Consider the following 14,877-nt stretch of genomic DNA (forward strand, 5'->3'; position numbering starts at 1 on the left):
AGTTAGCTAATAAGTCTAAGTTAGAAAAAGACTAGAGGCAGAAAAATTAATCTTCTACCTTACTACTTATATCTCTCTAAATAAGAAGAATAAGAATATAGAAACGCTACGCAAGGCCTTATAGCCTACTCTATTCTAACTCTTAATAGTAAAGTTTACTCTTAAGACATCTAAGTCTAAAGAGGTAATAATTAATAGTAGTTTATAACTAAACTTTATCTCTACTATATTAGTAAAGAAGTAAGAATTAGTTATTAATTCTTTACTTAACCTTCTTATAGAAGAAGTTAATAGTAGAAAGCTTACTATCTATAGAATAACTAAAGTAGATGTTACTATTACTAATTTATAGAGCTATGTAAAGACGCAGCGTATCTTATTTATAGTATCTAACCTAAATAGGTATACTATATATTTAGAATTACTATAAATTAATTACTATAACTCTAGGTTAAACTACGCTTTGCAGCGTATACTTTTTAGAGGTAATAAAGCTAAAGAGATTAGCTCTTTTTAAAAGATTATAGTAGAAGATATCTAATTATTTAAAAAGAGTATATATAATTCTAGTATAGACGTATATACTTATCTAGTAGACGCAGTAGGTTAGAATAACCTATTCTTAGCTTAAATAAGTAATATGCCTCTACTATATATAGAGTTTATTAATGTCTATTCTAAGAAGAACTTAGTAATTATTACTAAATATAGCCTATAAGACCTAGCTCTAAACTTAGAGCCTAGAACTAATCTACTATATATACTATTATATAATCTTTCTTAAACTAAGTTAAAGCTTTTTAGAAAGTACCTAGAAGAGTATATAGTATAAGAGTAGATAAGACGCTTAAAGTTACTAGCTAGCGTACCTATTCTCTTTGTTAAAAAGAAGAATAGCTCTATAAGACTATGTATTAACTATTATAGCTTAAATAAGATTATAATTAAGAATAGATACTTACTACTTCTAATTATAGAGTCTTTAGATTACTTAGCGTAAGTTAAGTACTACACTAAGCTAGATATATAAGAAGCTTACTATAGAATTTATATCTAGAAAGAAAATAAATAGAAGACTATATTTTGCACTAGGTATAGTTATTTTAAGTATACTATAATACTTTTTAGCCTTATAAATGTACCTGCCTAGTTCTAGGCGTATATTAACTAGACTCTTATTAGTCTAATTAATATATTATATATTATATACTTAAATAATATTCTTATCTTCTTAAATACTCTTAAAAAATATAAAGTATATATTAAGAAAGTCTTATAAAGACTGCGTAAGGCTAAGCTTTATTTAAAGCTTAGTAAGTATAAGTAGTATACCTAACGCACTAAGTACCTTAGTTATATTATTATACCTAATAGAATTAAGATTAACTAAGACTGTGTTAAGACTATCTAGAATTAGCTTAAACTACGCACTATTCGCAATATTTAGGTATTTATTAGCTTTATAAACTACTATTACTAATTTATTACTAGTTTTTCTAAATTAGCTCTACTATTAACTATTTTAATCTAGAAAAGCCTAGGCGTAGCTAGAGACAGCTACGCTATACAAAGAGAGAAGAGCTAGTTTCTAGATATTAGTAAAGCTACTAGAAAGGCTTTTTATAAGCTTAAGAACTCTTTCTTAAAGAAACTAATCTTAGCTTACTTTAAAAGAGATTATAAGACAAAGGTTAAAGTTAATATATCTAGAGGTACAATATTAGGTATTCTAAGCTAATATATTACAGAATTACCTAAGCTAGATAACTAGTATCTAGTTAACTTCTATTTACGTAAGCTTATTATAGTAGAGTATAATTATAATATATATAACTAAGAACTATTAGCTATTATTAAAAGTTTAGAATATTAGCAATATTACCTTAAAGGTATCTATTTTAAGATCTTTACTAATTATATAAACCTTAAGTAGTTTATAGAAACTAAAGCTCTTAATTATTATTAAGTTTAGTCTTACTTAGTACTTACGCGATATAATTTTAACTTAATTTATTATTCTAGAAGTACTAATCTAGTAGATAGCTTATTACGCTACTCTAATTATATAGCTAAGTTATAGAAGCTAGCCTAGAAGTATAATAAAGCCTTTATATAGCTTATAAGAGATATTATTCTTAATAAGAGTAAAAAAGCTTTCTTAGCTATAGCTACGCTAATAAGGTCTAGTTCTAGGTTAGAACTACTAAACAAATTAAGTAAAGTACTTAATAAGTTTAAGTAAGTTAATTAGACTAAACTAAAAAAGTAAGAGTTTATAGAAGATTAGAATATCTCTAATAAAGGTAGTAGCTTCTTTTTAGATAAATTAGACTTAGATATAGAATAGATAGACCTATTAAAATCTATTATAGGTTATAGTTACTACTAAGAGCTTACTAATATAGAAAGTAAGTTAAAGACACTTATAGAGTACTATAATAACCTACTAGTAAAATATTTTAGAGCAAGACGCATATTAGAAAAGCTCTAACATTAATATACTTAGAAGAGTATAAGAAAGAACATTACTAAGTATTACTATAATTACTTAGCCTACTATAAGGTAACACTAGCTTACTATAAACTATATAGCTTATTAGAACTTCTACTACCTCTAGATTAACTATAAAAGAAAGCTACTATAGACTTTATTATAGAGCTTCTCTCTAGTACTATATAAGGCTAAGTCTATAACGTAATACTAGTTGTTATATATAGACTTACTAAAATAGTCTATTATATTCTAGTAAGAGATAATTAGAATAGTTTAGACTTTACCTAGGTATAAATACGTAAGGTTATCTACCTATATAGTATTCTAAAGTAGGTTATCTTAGATAGAAGCCTGCTAATAAATATAAAGTATTAGAATACCTTTTAACACTATTTAAACTCTAGAAGAGTTCTTACGTCTATATTCTACCTCTAGATAGATAGTTAAACTAAGTAGTAGAACTAAACACTAGAATAGTACCTTTAGTATTACTATACGCTAGAATAAAATAACTAGACTTTATAGATATCTATTAGAGAGTTTATATATAATAATAGTATTTACGTAACTACTAGTATAACTCTTTTTTAAGTCTATTATAGTACTAATCTAAAAGAGGTAGACTAGTCTAGTATAGTCTAGAGTAAGAGAGAAAGTTCTATAAAGCTCTCTACTACTATAAAGATACTTAGCTTATAGGCTAAGTATAAGAAAAAGATTATTATAGCTAATACTTATTAGAAGGTATATACTAATAAGAAGAGAATACTTTTTCTATTTAAGGTAGAAGATTAAGTCTTAATCTCTAATTAGTATATACGTTCTACTAGGCTAAAGAAGAAACTAGATTAGAAGTATATAGGCTTAGAGTATATAATAGCCTAGATTAGCTTATCTATATTTAAAATTAATATACCTAAACTAAAGGTAGTTTATCTAGTCTTTTACGTATTACTTCTAGAACTATATAAGCTAACTAGATAATTATTATACCTACTAATATAGAGTATTAACACTATACGTAGATTTAGTAATAACGTGTATAATATTAACTAAATTCTAGATTAAAGGCGTAATAAGAATAATTAGTAGAAGTATCTTATTAAATAGTAAGGCTACTCTAATAAGAAGAACTCTTAGAAACTAGAACTAGAGATTAGCGTAGAGGTGCTATAGAAGTTTTAGAATAATAAAGGTATATAGCCTTAATATTAGTTTAGAAAGAAAAAGCTTAAGTAGAGCTATAGATAGCTTTCTAAAAAGAAAGAGAATAAGTTAAGATAATACTTAGAGAACAAAACTAAGTATACCTTTACTAGTTTTTTTCTAATTTAGGTTTTTTAATATAGTGTTTAATAGTACTATAGTCTAATAGCTTATCTTAGCTATTCTTATAATAATTATATACTACCTATTATAAATTATTATAACCTATTCTACGTTATAAGGCTTTACTTCTATTAGTTTTCTATAGATCTTAGACTCTAAGGCAAAATATTATATTTCTATAAGTTACTTAGAAGATAGATTTTATAAGACTTTAGTAATTCTTGCTAAGCTAGGTATACGCTAGAGAATAAGCTATTAAAGCCTATTATAGGTTAGAATAACCTAAAATAAGCTAAGAGTTCTAAATATTATACTTAAAGGCTACTTTTCTACTAGATTTACTACTAAATATCTAAACTAGTACCTAATACTCTAAAATTAAGCTATATACTACTAGAATAACCTAGAATAGCCTATTATAGAGTATTCTACCTATTCTTAGTATTATTATAGAACGTATTAGCTACTTTAATCTTTTTAGTAAAAACGCTCTTATAACCTTAAAGAGTATTCTTTCTACCTTTCTTAAGAGTGTAGATTTTAGTAGCCTTATCTAATATAATCTTCTTAAGTTAAACCTTCTTAGAGTTAATAACCTTATACTATTATAGGTTAGAATAGCCTATAATAGCCTAGTATAGAGAAGACTTACTTTCTTTAAACTATTCTCTATTATATTATTAAAGGTACGCTTTTACTTAGCTACGCAAACTTAATTAGAAGCTAAAACTAACTTCTTAGAGTAACTAGAAGTAGAGAGGTAAACTAAAGACGTAGTAGACTAATAATAATAAGTTTTGCTATTATAAAGAAAAAGCTTCTCTATATATAGATAATATTACCTATTATAGATTAGAATAGCCTATAATAGCCTAGAATAACTACTTACTTCTTAATAATCTTCTTAAAGGTTATAGCTATCTTTAGAAGTTTATTAGTAAAGCTCTAAATCTTTTAAGTAGTATAATTGCAAATAGATTTAATCTACTATATAGAAGCTAGAATCTTAGTGCTATTAGTATTAGTAGAAGGCATAATCTAGTTACTCTAATTATTAACTTAATAGAGTAGGTTATAGTTATAAATAGTAATAGTGCCTTAATTAATCTTTTGTAGAAGATTACTAATAGTGTAATTAAATATACTATTATCTAATATAACTTAAGAGAACTATATAATAAGTTAGTATAGGTTATAATAGCCTATTATAGAGTATTATAACTTACTATATAGTAATCTTAGTTAAGAACCTAGCACCTAAGGTACTTAGACTAATAGTAGGTCTTACTATTTATAACGCAGAACTAACTACTTAGAAGACTAATATACTTAGCGTGTTCTAGAGTCTTTTTTTTATCTAGTAGATAGATAAAGTAATAGCTAACTTTTCTAAAGTACTTAACGCTGCTAGTAGAGAAGAATTAAATATAGTAATAATAAAAGTTTATAGTCTACTTACTATATTCTATAAAAGTATTTAATATATTAGTAGAGTCTATAGTAGGCTATTCTAGGCTATAATAGCTTTAGATAGGTCTTCTAGAAGCTAGATAAGGTAGAGTTATTAAGAGTAAGCGCAAACGTAAGTAGAATAAGTAGTATAATATAGGTAGTTATTTACTAGTATTATATTAGCTTAGTTACGTCTTAGTAACCTATAATACTTTATAATAGCCTATAATAGGCTATTATAGGCTATCTAGGCTACTAGCAGAAAATATTAAGATTAGAAGAACTTACCTAATTATTATTAATTAGTGTAGAAGTAATAGTTAAGAAATCTAAAAGATCTTAATATAATACTACTAAGACGCTAGCTACTAGCGTAGGTAGTAGTATTTACTATAATATTCTATTATTACCTATTTTAGTAGTAAGTAAGAAAATTACTAGGTAAAGGTAAAAGTAAGTCTAGAAAATAGCTTTCTTATAATATAGCGTATTTTATATCTACTAATACACGTTTTAATTACTATATAATAATAATCTACGTAATAATCTACCTTAGCCTAGAATAACCTATTCTATCTAATTCTAGAAGATTAGAGCTAAGAAGAGAGATATTATTAGAAATCTATATTCTAGATAGTTAGACAACGTTATATAACTTAACTTAGCGCAAGTATAAGTAGATCTAGAGAATTATTACCTAGAAGGTAATAATTTATCTATTCTTACTAGATAATATACTATTACTCTGCTATCTCTTGTATTCTATATTAATTAGTAGTTACTCGTCTAATAAAACTTAATATAAAAGAAGCTTACTATAAAGTATATATTAAGAAGAGTAATAAGTAGAAAACTACTTTCTATATAAGATATAGTAGTTTTAAGTATACTATAATATCTTTTAGCTTTATAAACGCTTCTACGTAGTTTTAGACCTATATCTATTAAGTTTTTATAAAATTAATTAATATAATTTATATTATATACTTAAATAATATTCTTATTTTTTCTAATACTAAAGAGAAGTATAAAAGCTATATTAAGAAAGTCTTGTGTAGATTATATAATATAAAGCTATTTTTAAAGCTTCTAAAGTGTAAGTAGTATACTTAGTACACTAAGTACCTTAGGTATATAGTTTTCTCTAAAAGAATATAAATTAATAAGAATAGAATTAAGATAATTTAAAAATAGCCTAAACTATATATAGTGCGTAAGATTTAGGTATTTATTAGCTTTATAAACTACTATAGGTAGTTTATTACTAGATTCTTCTAACTTACTTTACTATTAACTAAACTAATCTAGAAAAGGCTAGAAGTAGCTAAGAGTAGCTACGCCTAGTAGAGAGAAAAGAGTTAGATTCTTAACCTTAATAAGAAAGCTAAAAAGGCCTTTTAGAAGCTAAAAGACTCTTTTCTAAGTATTTCTATTTTAACTTACTTTAAGTAAGATAGAAAGACTAAAGCTAAAATAGACGCCTTAGGTAGCGTAATTATAGATATATTAAGCTAATATATACTAAATAGAGCTAAAGAGTACTAATAGTGTCTAGTTAACTTCTTTTTATATAAGCTTATTATAGTAGAGTATAATTATAATATATATAACTAGAAGCTACTTATAATAGTTAAGAGTCTAGAGTATTAGTACTAATATTTAGAGAGTATATACTTTAATCTCTAGACTAACTATTAGAACCTAAAATAGTTTATAAAGACTAAGACTCTTAACTATTAATAAGTTAGATCTTATATTATACTATCTAGGTTTAATTTTAATATCTACTATAAAGTAGAGTCTACTAACTCTATAAATAGGCTTTCTTACTACTCTAACTATATAGTAGAAGCTTAGAAACCTACTTAGAAGTATAATAAAGCTTTTATCTAGTCTATAAGAGATCTTATAACTAATAGTAATAGAACTTCTCTTTTAGTAGCTATAGTATAAACGCGCTTTACTAAGCGTACTAAGAAATAATAAAACCTTACTAAGAGTTTAGAAAGCTTTAACTAAGCTAGTAGATATATTATACTAGAGCTCTAGACTCTAGAAAAGCGTAATAAGATAGATTACGCTTTCTTAGATACTTTAGATAAGTCTAAGTCTAAAGCTAACTAGTCTAGCTTAGATAAAGCTAAAACGCGCTATTACGTAGTAAAAACGCTAGTAACTACTAAAAAGAAGTTATAAGCTCTCTAAGAATATTATAATAACTTTCTAGTAGACTACTTTAAAGTAAGATATACTCTAGAGAAGCTATAAAAGCGCTACTTTTAGAAAAGTATATATAAAGATATAAAGTAATACTATAAAGATTACTTTATATATAGAAAGTCTACTTTTATAAGATATAGACTTTATAGCCTACTATAGCTTTTTCTAATACCTAACTACTTTTAAAAAGAGGTAATAATAGACTTTATTATAGAACTACTACCTAGTATAGTTTCTAGTATAAAGTATAACACTATACTAGTTATTATAGATAGATTAACTAAAATAACCTATTACGTACTAGTATAGACTAATTAGAATAGTACTAACTTAGTATAGGCCTAGATACGCAAAGTTATCTAACTTTATAGCGTACTAAAGTATATTATTTTAGATTAAGGCTCTTTAATAAACTCTAAGTATTAGAATTTTTTTTTTTACTACTTTAATACTAAAAGAGTTCTTACTTCTACTTTTTATTCTTAGACTAATAGCTAGACTAAAAGGTAAAACTAGACTTTAGAGTAGTATCTTTACTACTATTACTCTTTAGAATAGAATAATTAGACGTACTAAATATTTATTAAGAAGTTTACGTATAATAATAGTATCTACTCTACTACTAGAGTTACTCTCTTTTAGGCCTACTATAGAAAGTACTTTTATAGAGTAGATTAGCTTAATTTAGCTTTTAGTAAGAGAAAAAGCTTTATAAAGGCTAGCCTTACTAAATAAGTAATTAAACTATAGTAAAAGTGCTATAAAAAGATTAAAGTAGTAAATACTTATTAGAAAGAGTACGCTAATAAGTACTACGCGCTAATACTCTTTAAGGTAGAAGACTAAGTTCTAGTCTCTAACTAATATATTAGAAGTACTTATCTAAAGAAAAAGCTAGATTAGAAGTTTTTTAGACTTAGAAAGATTATAGACTAAATTAGCTTTTTAGCCTTTTAAGTTAACTTTCTAAAACTTAATAGTATCTATCTAGTATTCTATATATTACTTTTAGAGTCTTTTAATCTAAAAAGTACTATTCTATACTCTAAAGCGCCTAAGTAGAATACTTTAAAAGAATTTAGTAATAATATATATAAAGTAGAACGTATTATTAAAAGATAGCGTAATAAGAATAACTAATAGAAGTATCTAATTAAATAGGTTAAGTACCTAGAAAAAGAAAACTTATAGAAACTAGGTCTAAATATCTTAGCTAACACGCTGTAGAAGTTCTAGAATAAAAAGAAAATATAATAGTGTAGAAAATCTTTAAAAGCCTAGCCTAAAAAGTAATACTATAAATAGTTTTATAAAAAGAGAGAATAAGTTAAGTTAAGCTATAATAGACTATTCTAGTGTAAACTAGAGTATATCTTTACTTTTTTTCTCTATATAGAGTTTTTTAAAGTATTTAATAGTACTTTAGACTAGAATAGCTTTTAATAGTCTAAAAGAGCCTAGTATAGACTATTTTACTCTAACTCTTTCTAGTATAAAGTTATTAGTTCTTTAGACCTTATAATTAGTTTAAAGAATAAAATATTATACTTTAGGTAAATTTATATAGATAAATAACCTTAACTACTATAAAGAACTTTTATATTTATAGAAAAATTCTAACTTAGATATTACTTAAAAGCTTCTAACTATACTATAATAGCTTATAATAGCCTAAAGTAGGCTAGTACTACTTAGTTTAAACTAATTCTATATAAACTTTATTAAACTTTACCTAAATATACTAGAAGAGCTTATATTACTTTAGAATAGGCTAAAATAGGCTATAAGAGACTATTAGAGGTTATCTAAGAGTAACTTAGAGAATACTAGCTCTAAAGCGCTTAATCTTATCTTTCTTAGCTTTAATCTACTTCTTAAGCTAGCTTTTCTTAGTAGTAGCTTTATTACTCTTTAGCTAGAAAGTAAGCTTTATCTAAAGTTCTTAAATAGTATTCTATAGATCTTTAACTATAAAAATAATAGCCTACTTAGTAAGCTTTAAGATAGAATACTATAAAAAAAGTTAGTATAGACTAAAATAGACTATAAAAGACTAATAAAAAGTAAATAAAAGTAATATAGCTACTAGTAATCTATAAAAAGCTAATTAGAGCTATAAGAGTCTAGAAGAAAGTATTTTAAAACTTACTAATTACTTAAATAGTAATCTAGTGTTAAGCGTACTAGTAACTTTATTAGCTCTCTTCTTAGATATATAGAAAGTACTATTAGTAAAGCTAGTAACTATAGTTTTAGCCTTAGTCTTATTATTAGAGCGCGCGCTAGACTTAGTAGTAGTATAGCTATAGAGTACGCTAGAATAAAATTATAAGTACTTTTAATTAGAGAAGTAGTTACTACTAAAGTTAGTTAAAATAGTCTAAAATAAGCTATTATAAGCTAATCTAGCTCTTTTAGGCTTTATAAAGGCTTTACTAACTCTAGAGAAAATAGAAAAGTTTATAAAACGCTAGATTAGGCTAAAATAAGCTAATATAGATTAAAACTTACTTAATAATATTATTATAGATACTTTTATACTTTTCTACTAAGTCTATCTTTAAGTAGCGTAAGTTACTACGCTTAAAGTTCTCTATAGCTAGTAGAGTAGACGCTAAAGTATTATTAGAGGCTTAAGAATATAGAATAATAGGCTTCTTACTAGAGAGCTTCTAGTTAGTTAATAATTAGTAGATAATCTTATATATAGTTTCTAAGTTAATAAAATTCTTTAGAGGCTATATTAGTTAGTATTAGTGTAAAAAGGCCTAAAATAAGCTAAAATAAACTAAAACTACTTATTCTAAAGTTATTTACTATATATTAGCCTTATAGAGGCTAATAGAGGGTAATAGTAGCTAGAAGAGAGTAAAATAGGTACTTATAGTAAAGCACTACTTATTTATAGCTTAATACTAGCTATATAAAATAGTTTAGGTAATAGTATCTTTAGATAGTATGCTAGTAACCTTTCTAATTATACTAGCAAAGATAGCGCGCTCTTTTTTAGTCTTAAAAACTAGAAAAGTATAGCTATAGTAGTTAAATATATAAAGCTTATTAAGCTTCTATAACTATAGGTAACTAGTATATAGTATGTAACTAATTTTAAAAAGCCTAGGTATATAAAAGTAGCTTATAGTAATTTAATTATTACTAACTATAGTTAAGTTAAAGTAAAAAAAGCTATTAAGACTTAAAATAAAGTAATATAGAGTATAAGAGGTAGATATAAATAGAAAGAGAGTAAATTAGTATAAAGTACGCGTTAATAGTCTTAGTTAGAGTACTAGAAGCTAGTTAGTAGTAATTTAGTATAATTTATACTAAAAATCTCTAATTTAGACTAAACTACTTTATTATACTCTAAAATAGGCTATAATAGGTTACTTTAGACTTTCTTAGAATTCTAGAAATAATAAGTAAAAAGAGCTAATACTTACTATTATAAAGTAATTAGAGAGTAGAGAATAAAAAAGAAAAATCTAACTAGCTAGAAATACTTAGAGTGTATAGGCCTACGCTAGCTCTACTAGCGTAAGTAGTAGCCTTATATATACGTTTATACGTAATTTTTTAAAACTACTACTTTTTATAATAGATTTCTACTTTTCTATAAATATAATATACCTACGCTAGCTTAGAATAAGCTATTATAGGCTAAAATAGCTTATTATAGACTATAGTTACTTTATCTAGCTTATTAAATAATCTTAGAAGTAGATTAAGAGTAATCTACTCTAAGAGAGAAGATAATATTAGATTCTAGCTCTAAAGAGCTTAAGCTAACTTAGTATTAGCTATAAATACCTTAGAATTACTATTATAGCTTAGTAGCAATTTGTCTCTAGTCTTTTTAGAATAATATACCTAATTATAGTCTAATATTGTGTATCTAGTATTTAACTAACTCTATTATTTAATAATTTTCTTACTAATAAATAGTATTTTAACTAATAAGTAAAGCTATAAGTAAAGTAATAATAAAAATAATAAGCTAGGTAATAGTAAAGCTAATAGGCGTAGAGAAGTTAGCTTATAATATACTAGCTACTTTATTAATATTAAGTAAATTAAGAGAAGTAGAAGTAGCTAAAATATTATTAATAAGTATATACGTTTCTTAAAGGCTATACTTAATACTTATAATATTAATAAAGAGAATATTAGTAGCTATAGTATAAGTTATAAAAGTAATAAAAATACTAAAGTATATATTATATATTTTTTAACTATTAACTTACTATAGTATATATAATTTAATATTTTAGTTTTCTTTTATTTTATCTATAGTACTATAATAATATAGAGTAAGATAAGCTACTTATAATTTCTAAATTATATAACTACTATATACGCAAAGGTACTTCTTATTAAATTAAGAGAGATCGCAATTCTTAGAGTGTGTTGTTAGAGGTAGATTTGAAAGTTTGATGTACTCGTTAGTCTAGGAGGTGTATCTGAGGGAGGCAGTGGGAGTTTGTTCTGTGTTTGAATTATCTTCCTGTATCCTTCTCGCCTTTATATACACCTTTTGATACCATCGTAGGACGCAATTGGGGATGCGATGCGTTACGCGTCTACTCTACACCGAGTTCAATATTACCCGAGTTACTGCACTTGGACTTCAGCGCAACGGCCATGATGTTCAGCGGAGATGATACGGGATGAATTTGACGATGTTTAGATGATCTTGCTCACTCGTCGGGCATGTTACTCTGTATATCGTTACATCTTGGCTGCATGCTTACATCTGCAAAATCTACCGAAGCCAACCAACGCTTTTTGAGGTCATAGACATGCGACATCGTGCAATGTCATCTTCACCGCTGCAAAAACAGCTGCGAAAGGTCATGCACACGGATATTCAGATCCCTAGTCATTCGGAGTCGGTTCTCATGTCGCACCACATTCGGGCACTGTACTTGGTCGATGTTAAAGTTCTTGTCAGAACACCGACGTTGCGACGTACGCGTGTGAGGCTCTAGTTATGAAGAAAATGTATATGACTACGATCCATGAGCCGTATTAGAGCCGATATACTGTTCTTGATGTTTTCTGGGAAAGGTGTCTTACGCAGGTCGAGTGAAGTCGGCCGAACTGATTGTAGTTGCCGAGGTACAGCAGGAGGAAAGTTCAGATGACGGTGGTAACATCGTAGACGCCCGCAATCGATGGTTTTCAACAAGTTGCCCGATTTGGATAACGCCAAGCATCGCGCACCAACATTCAACCCCTCTGGAAACGATGTTCAGTCAACGCATACCTAGCGAGGCAACCGTACATCAATCACTGACCCCACACACAATGCGGCCTCCAAGAACTGTATCTGCGCTTCGACAGGTTCAAGAACCTGGTTTTCCGGAGAACCGCCGATGATAAACTTCCCGAGGTCCTTAGCGGGTCACGTCAAACACGCGTCCCTGCCTCGCGACGTGTCAGCATTCTCCTCCACCGCTGTGAATCACGAATATCATCACGTCTTCCATCCTTTCCAATCTTCCAGGTTGCCCGAAGTCATCCGCGCTTGTGTGCTCTTCACCTATCGCCGTCCTACACCTCTGATCTCTTCGCTACCGCGCCGCGCCGATGGACGATGATGTAGTCATGTCTGGGGATGACCCAAACCAAACTGCCCTCAATCTTGCGACATTACCCACCGAAATACTCGACAGGATCTTTGGACATCTTCGACCGGACATTCGGCCTTTGAATTCGCCGGATCGTGATGACGCGTACTGGCTAATTGACAACGACGACGATCGTACGAAGAGAAGGACTTTGCACAGTCTTTGTCGAACGACGAAACGACTCCGAAAGAGTGCGACACCTCTACTCTATGCCGATATACATATCGTTGGCTGGAGGCAAGAAAGGAAGGTCGCACTAGAGGGGGAGATACCAATGGGCGAAGAGGATTGCGTTCGCCAATTGACCAGACTTATTCGGACTATCAGCTCACTTCCACACCTGGCCGAATACATACAAGTCATACGTTGTTATCAAACACTAGCTCGGAGATCCAAGGAGGTTGGCCTTAAAAAGCGAGAAGATTTGGTGTTAGCAATGGGAGAAGCGATCCGTGAAGGCCTTCCAGCCATGGTCGAGGACCTATACAACGATCAGGTGGCACGTTTGTGGCACGACGAATTCAAAGGGACCCCGGCGAAAGCGCAGTTGACACTCTTACTTTGGTTGAGTCCAAACGTATCAGAGCTAACGCTCGAAACCTACAACGGACCTCTAAGTCGGATTCTTGGTCTTGAACTCGGATCAAGCAGACCTGGCCAATACGCAAAACTCGCTACCATTAACATCTTCAGTGGTTCAATTCTCAAGGTCACTCATGAGCCTGATGAACTTGATGGACTGAACTGTCTGTTCCCGCAGCCGGAGTCATACGACGAATGCATCGCGACGTTTCGCTATCTTCCAGCGTTGAAACATTACCGCCACCGCTATCCGAATGATATACATCGCAGCCTTCTCGGCCCTGAGGCTTTACGACTTGCTTTCGAAGGAGACGGGCTCCGGAATCTCAGCACTCTTCATCTTGTTGACTGCAACATATCGATGGAGCAGATTATCATGACGATACGACCTTGTCACCGACTGGTGGAATTCCGCTTCAGCGTGGACCATCTAAGACCTCATGATGAACCCGATGGCATGCCCCGGGTCTTGGATTTCGGCGGTATTTGCGAAGCGCTTCTTCAAAGTAAAGATACGCTGCGATATCTCTCACTCTCCGCAAAAGAAGTAGTGGGTCAATTCGTCCACCATAGCTGTACCAGTCTCGCAGTCGGTACCCTTAACAAGTTCACGAAGCTACAAACTCTCGTAGTGCCCACTATGATTCTCACAGAAACGCCTATTACAATAACGTATACCTCGAAAGACGTTGACTTGGAACCGAATATGGCATTTCCACTTCGAATAGTCGAGAGCTTACCCACTTCGATTACCCTGCTGGGCCTCGGCAATGAGCACCTTTGGCGACCTCATGAAGGTAGTTGGCACCTGCAACTCGCAGAAGAGGCCAATCGACGGTTGGCAATGGCGATTGGGACACTGCCCAACCTTCGAGCAGTATATATTCTACATGCACGTCAGCCTGGAATCGTGTATATCCCGGACCTTTGGAATGCCTGTCTGCAGAAGGGTATTGAACACGTGGTACAAGACAGCCTGGAGGGTGACGAGATCCTACTCAAGCATTATGAGATCAATCATTAGCATGGATGTGTAAATAGTTGTTTCACAGTTGGTCACATGCTGCTTTTCCTCTTTTTGTATGTCGTAAAAGGGTCGAGTTTGTCAATGTATTTACTAAACTAATAGTGCGCGCTTTACCGATATTGCGCGGTGCTCGCCGTAACAGC

The sequence above is a fragment of the Alternaria metachromatica genome (assembly GCF_023757995.1).
Source record: "Alternaria metachromatica strain BMP 0045 chromosome Unknown scaffold_7, whole genome shotgun sequence".
NCBI lineage: Eukaryota > Fungi > Ascomycota > Dothideomycetes > Pleosporales > Pleosporaceae > Alternaria > Alternaria metachromatica.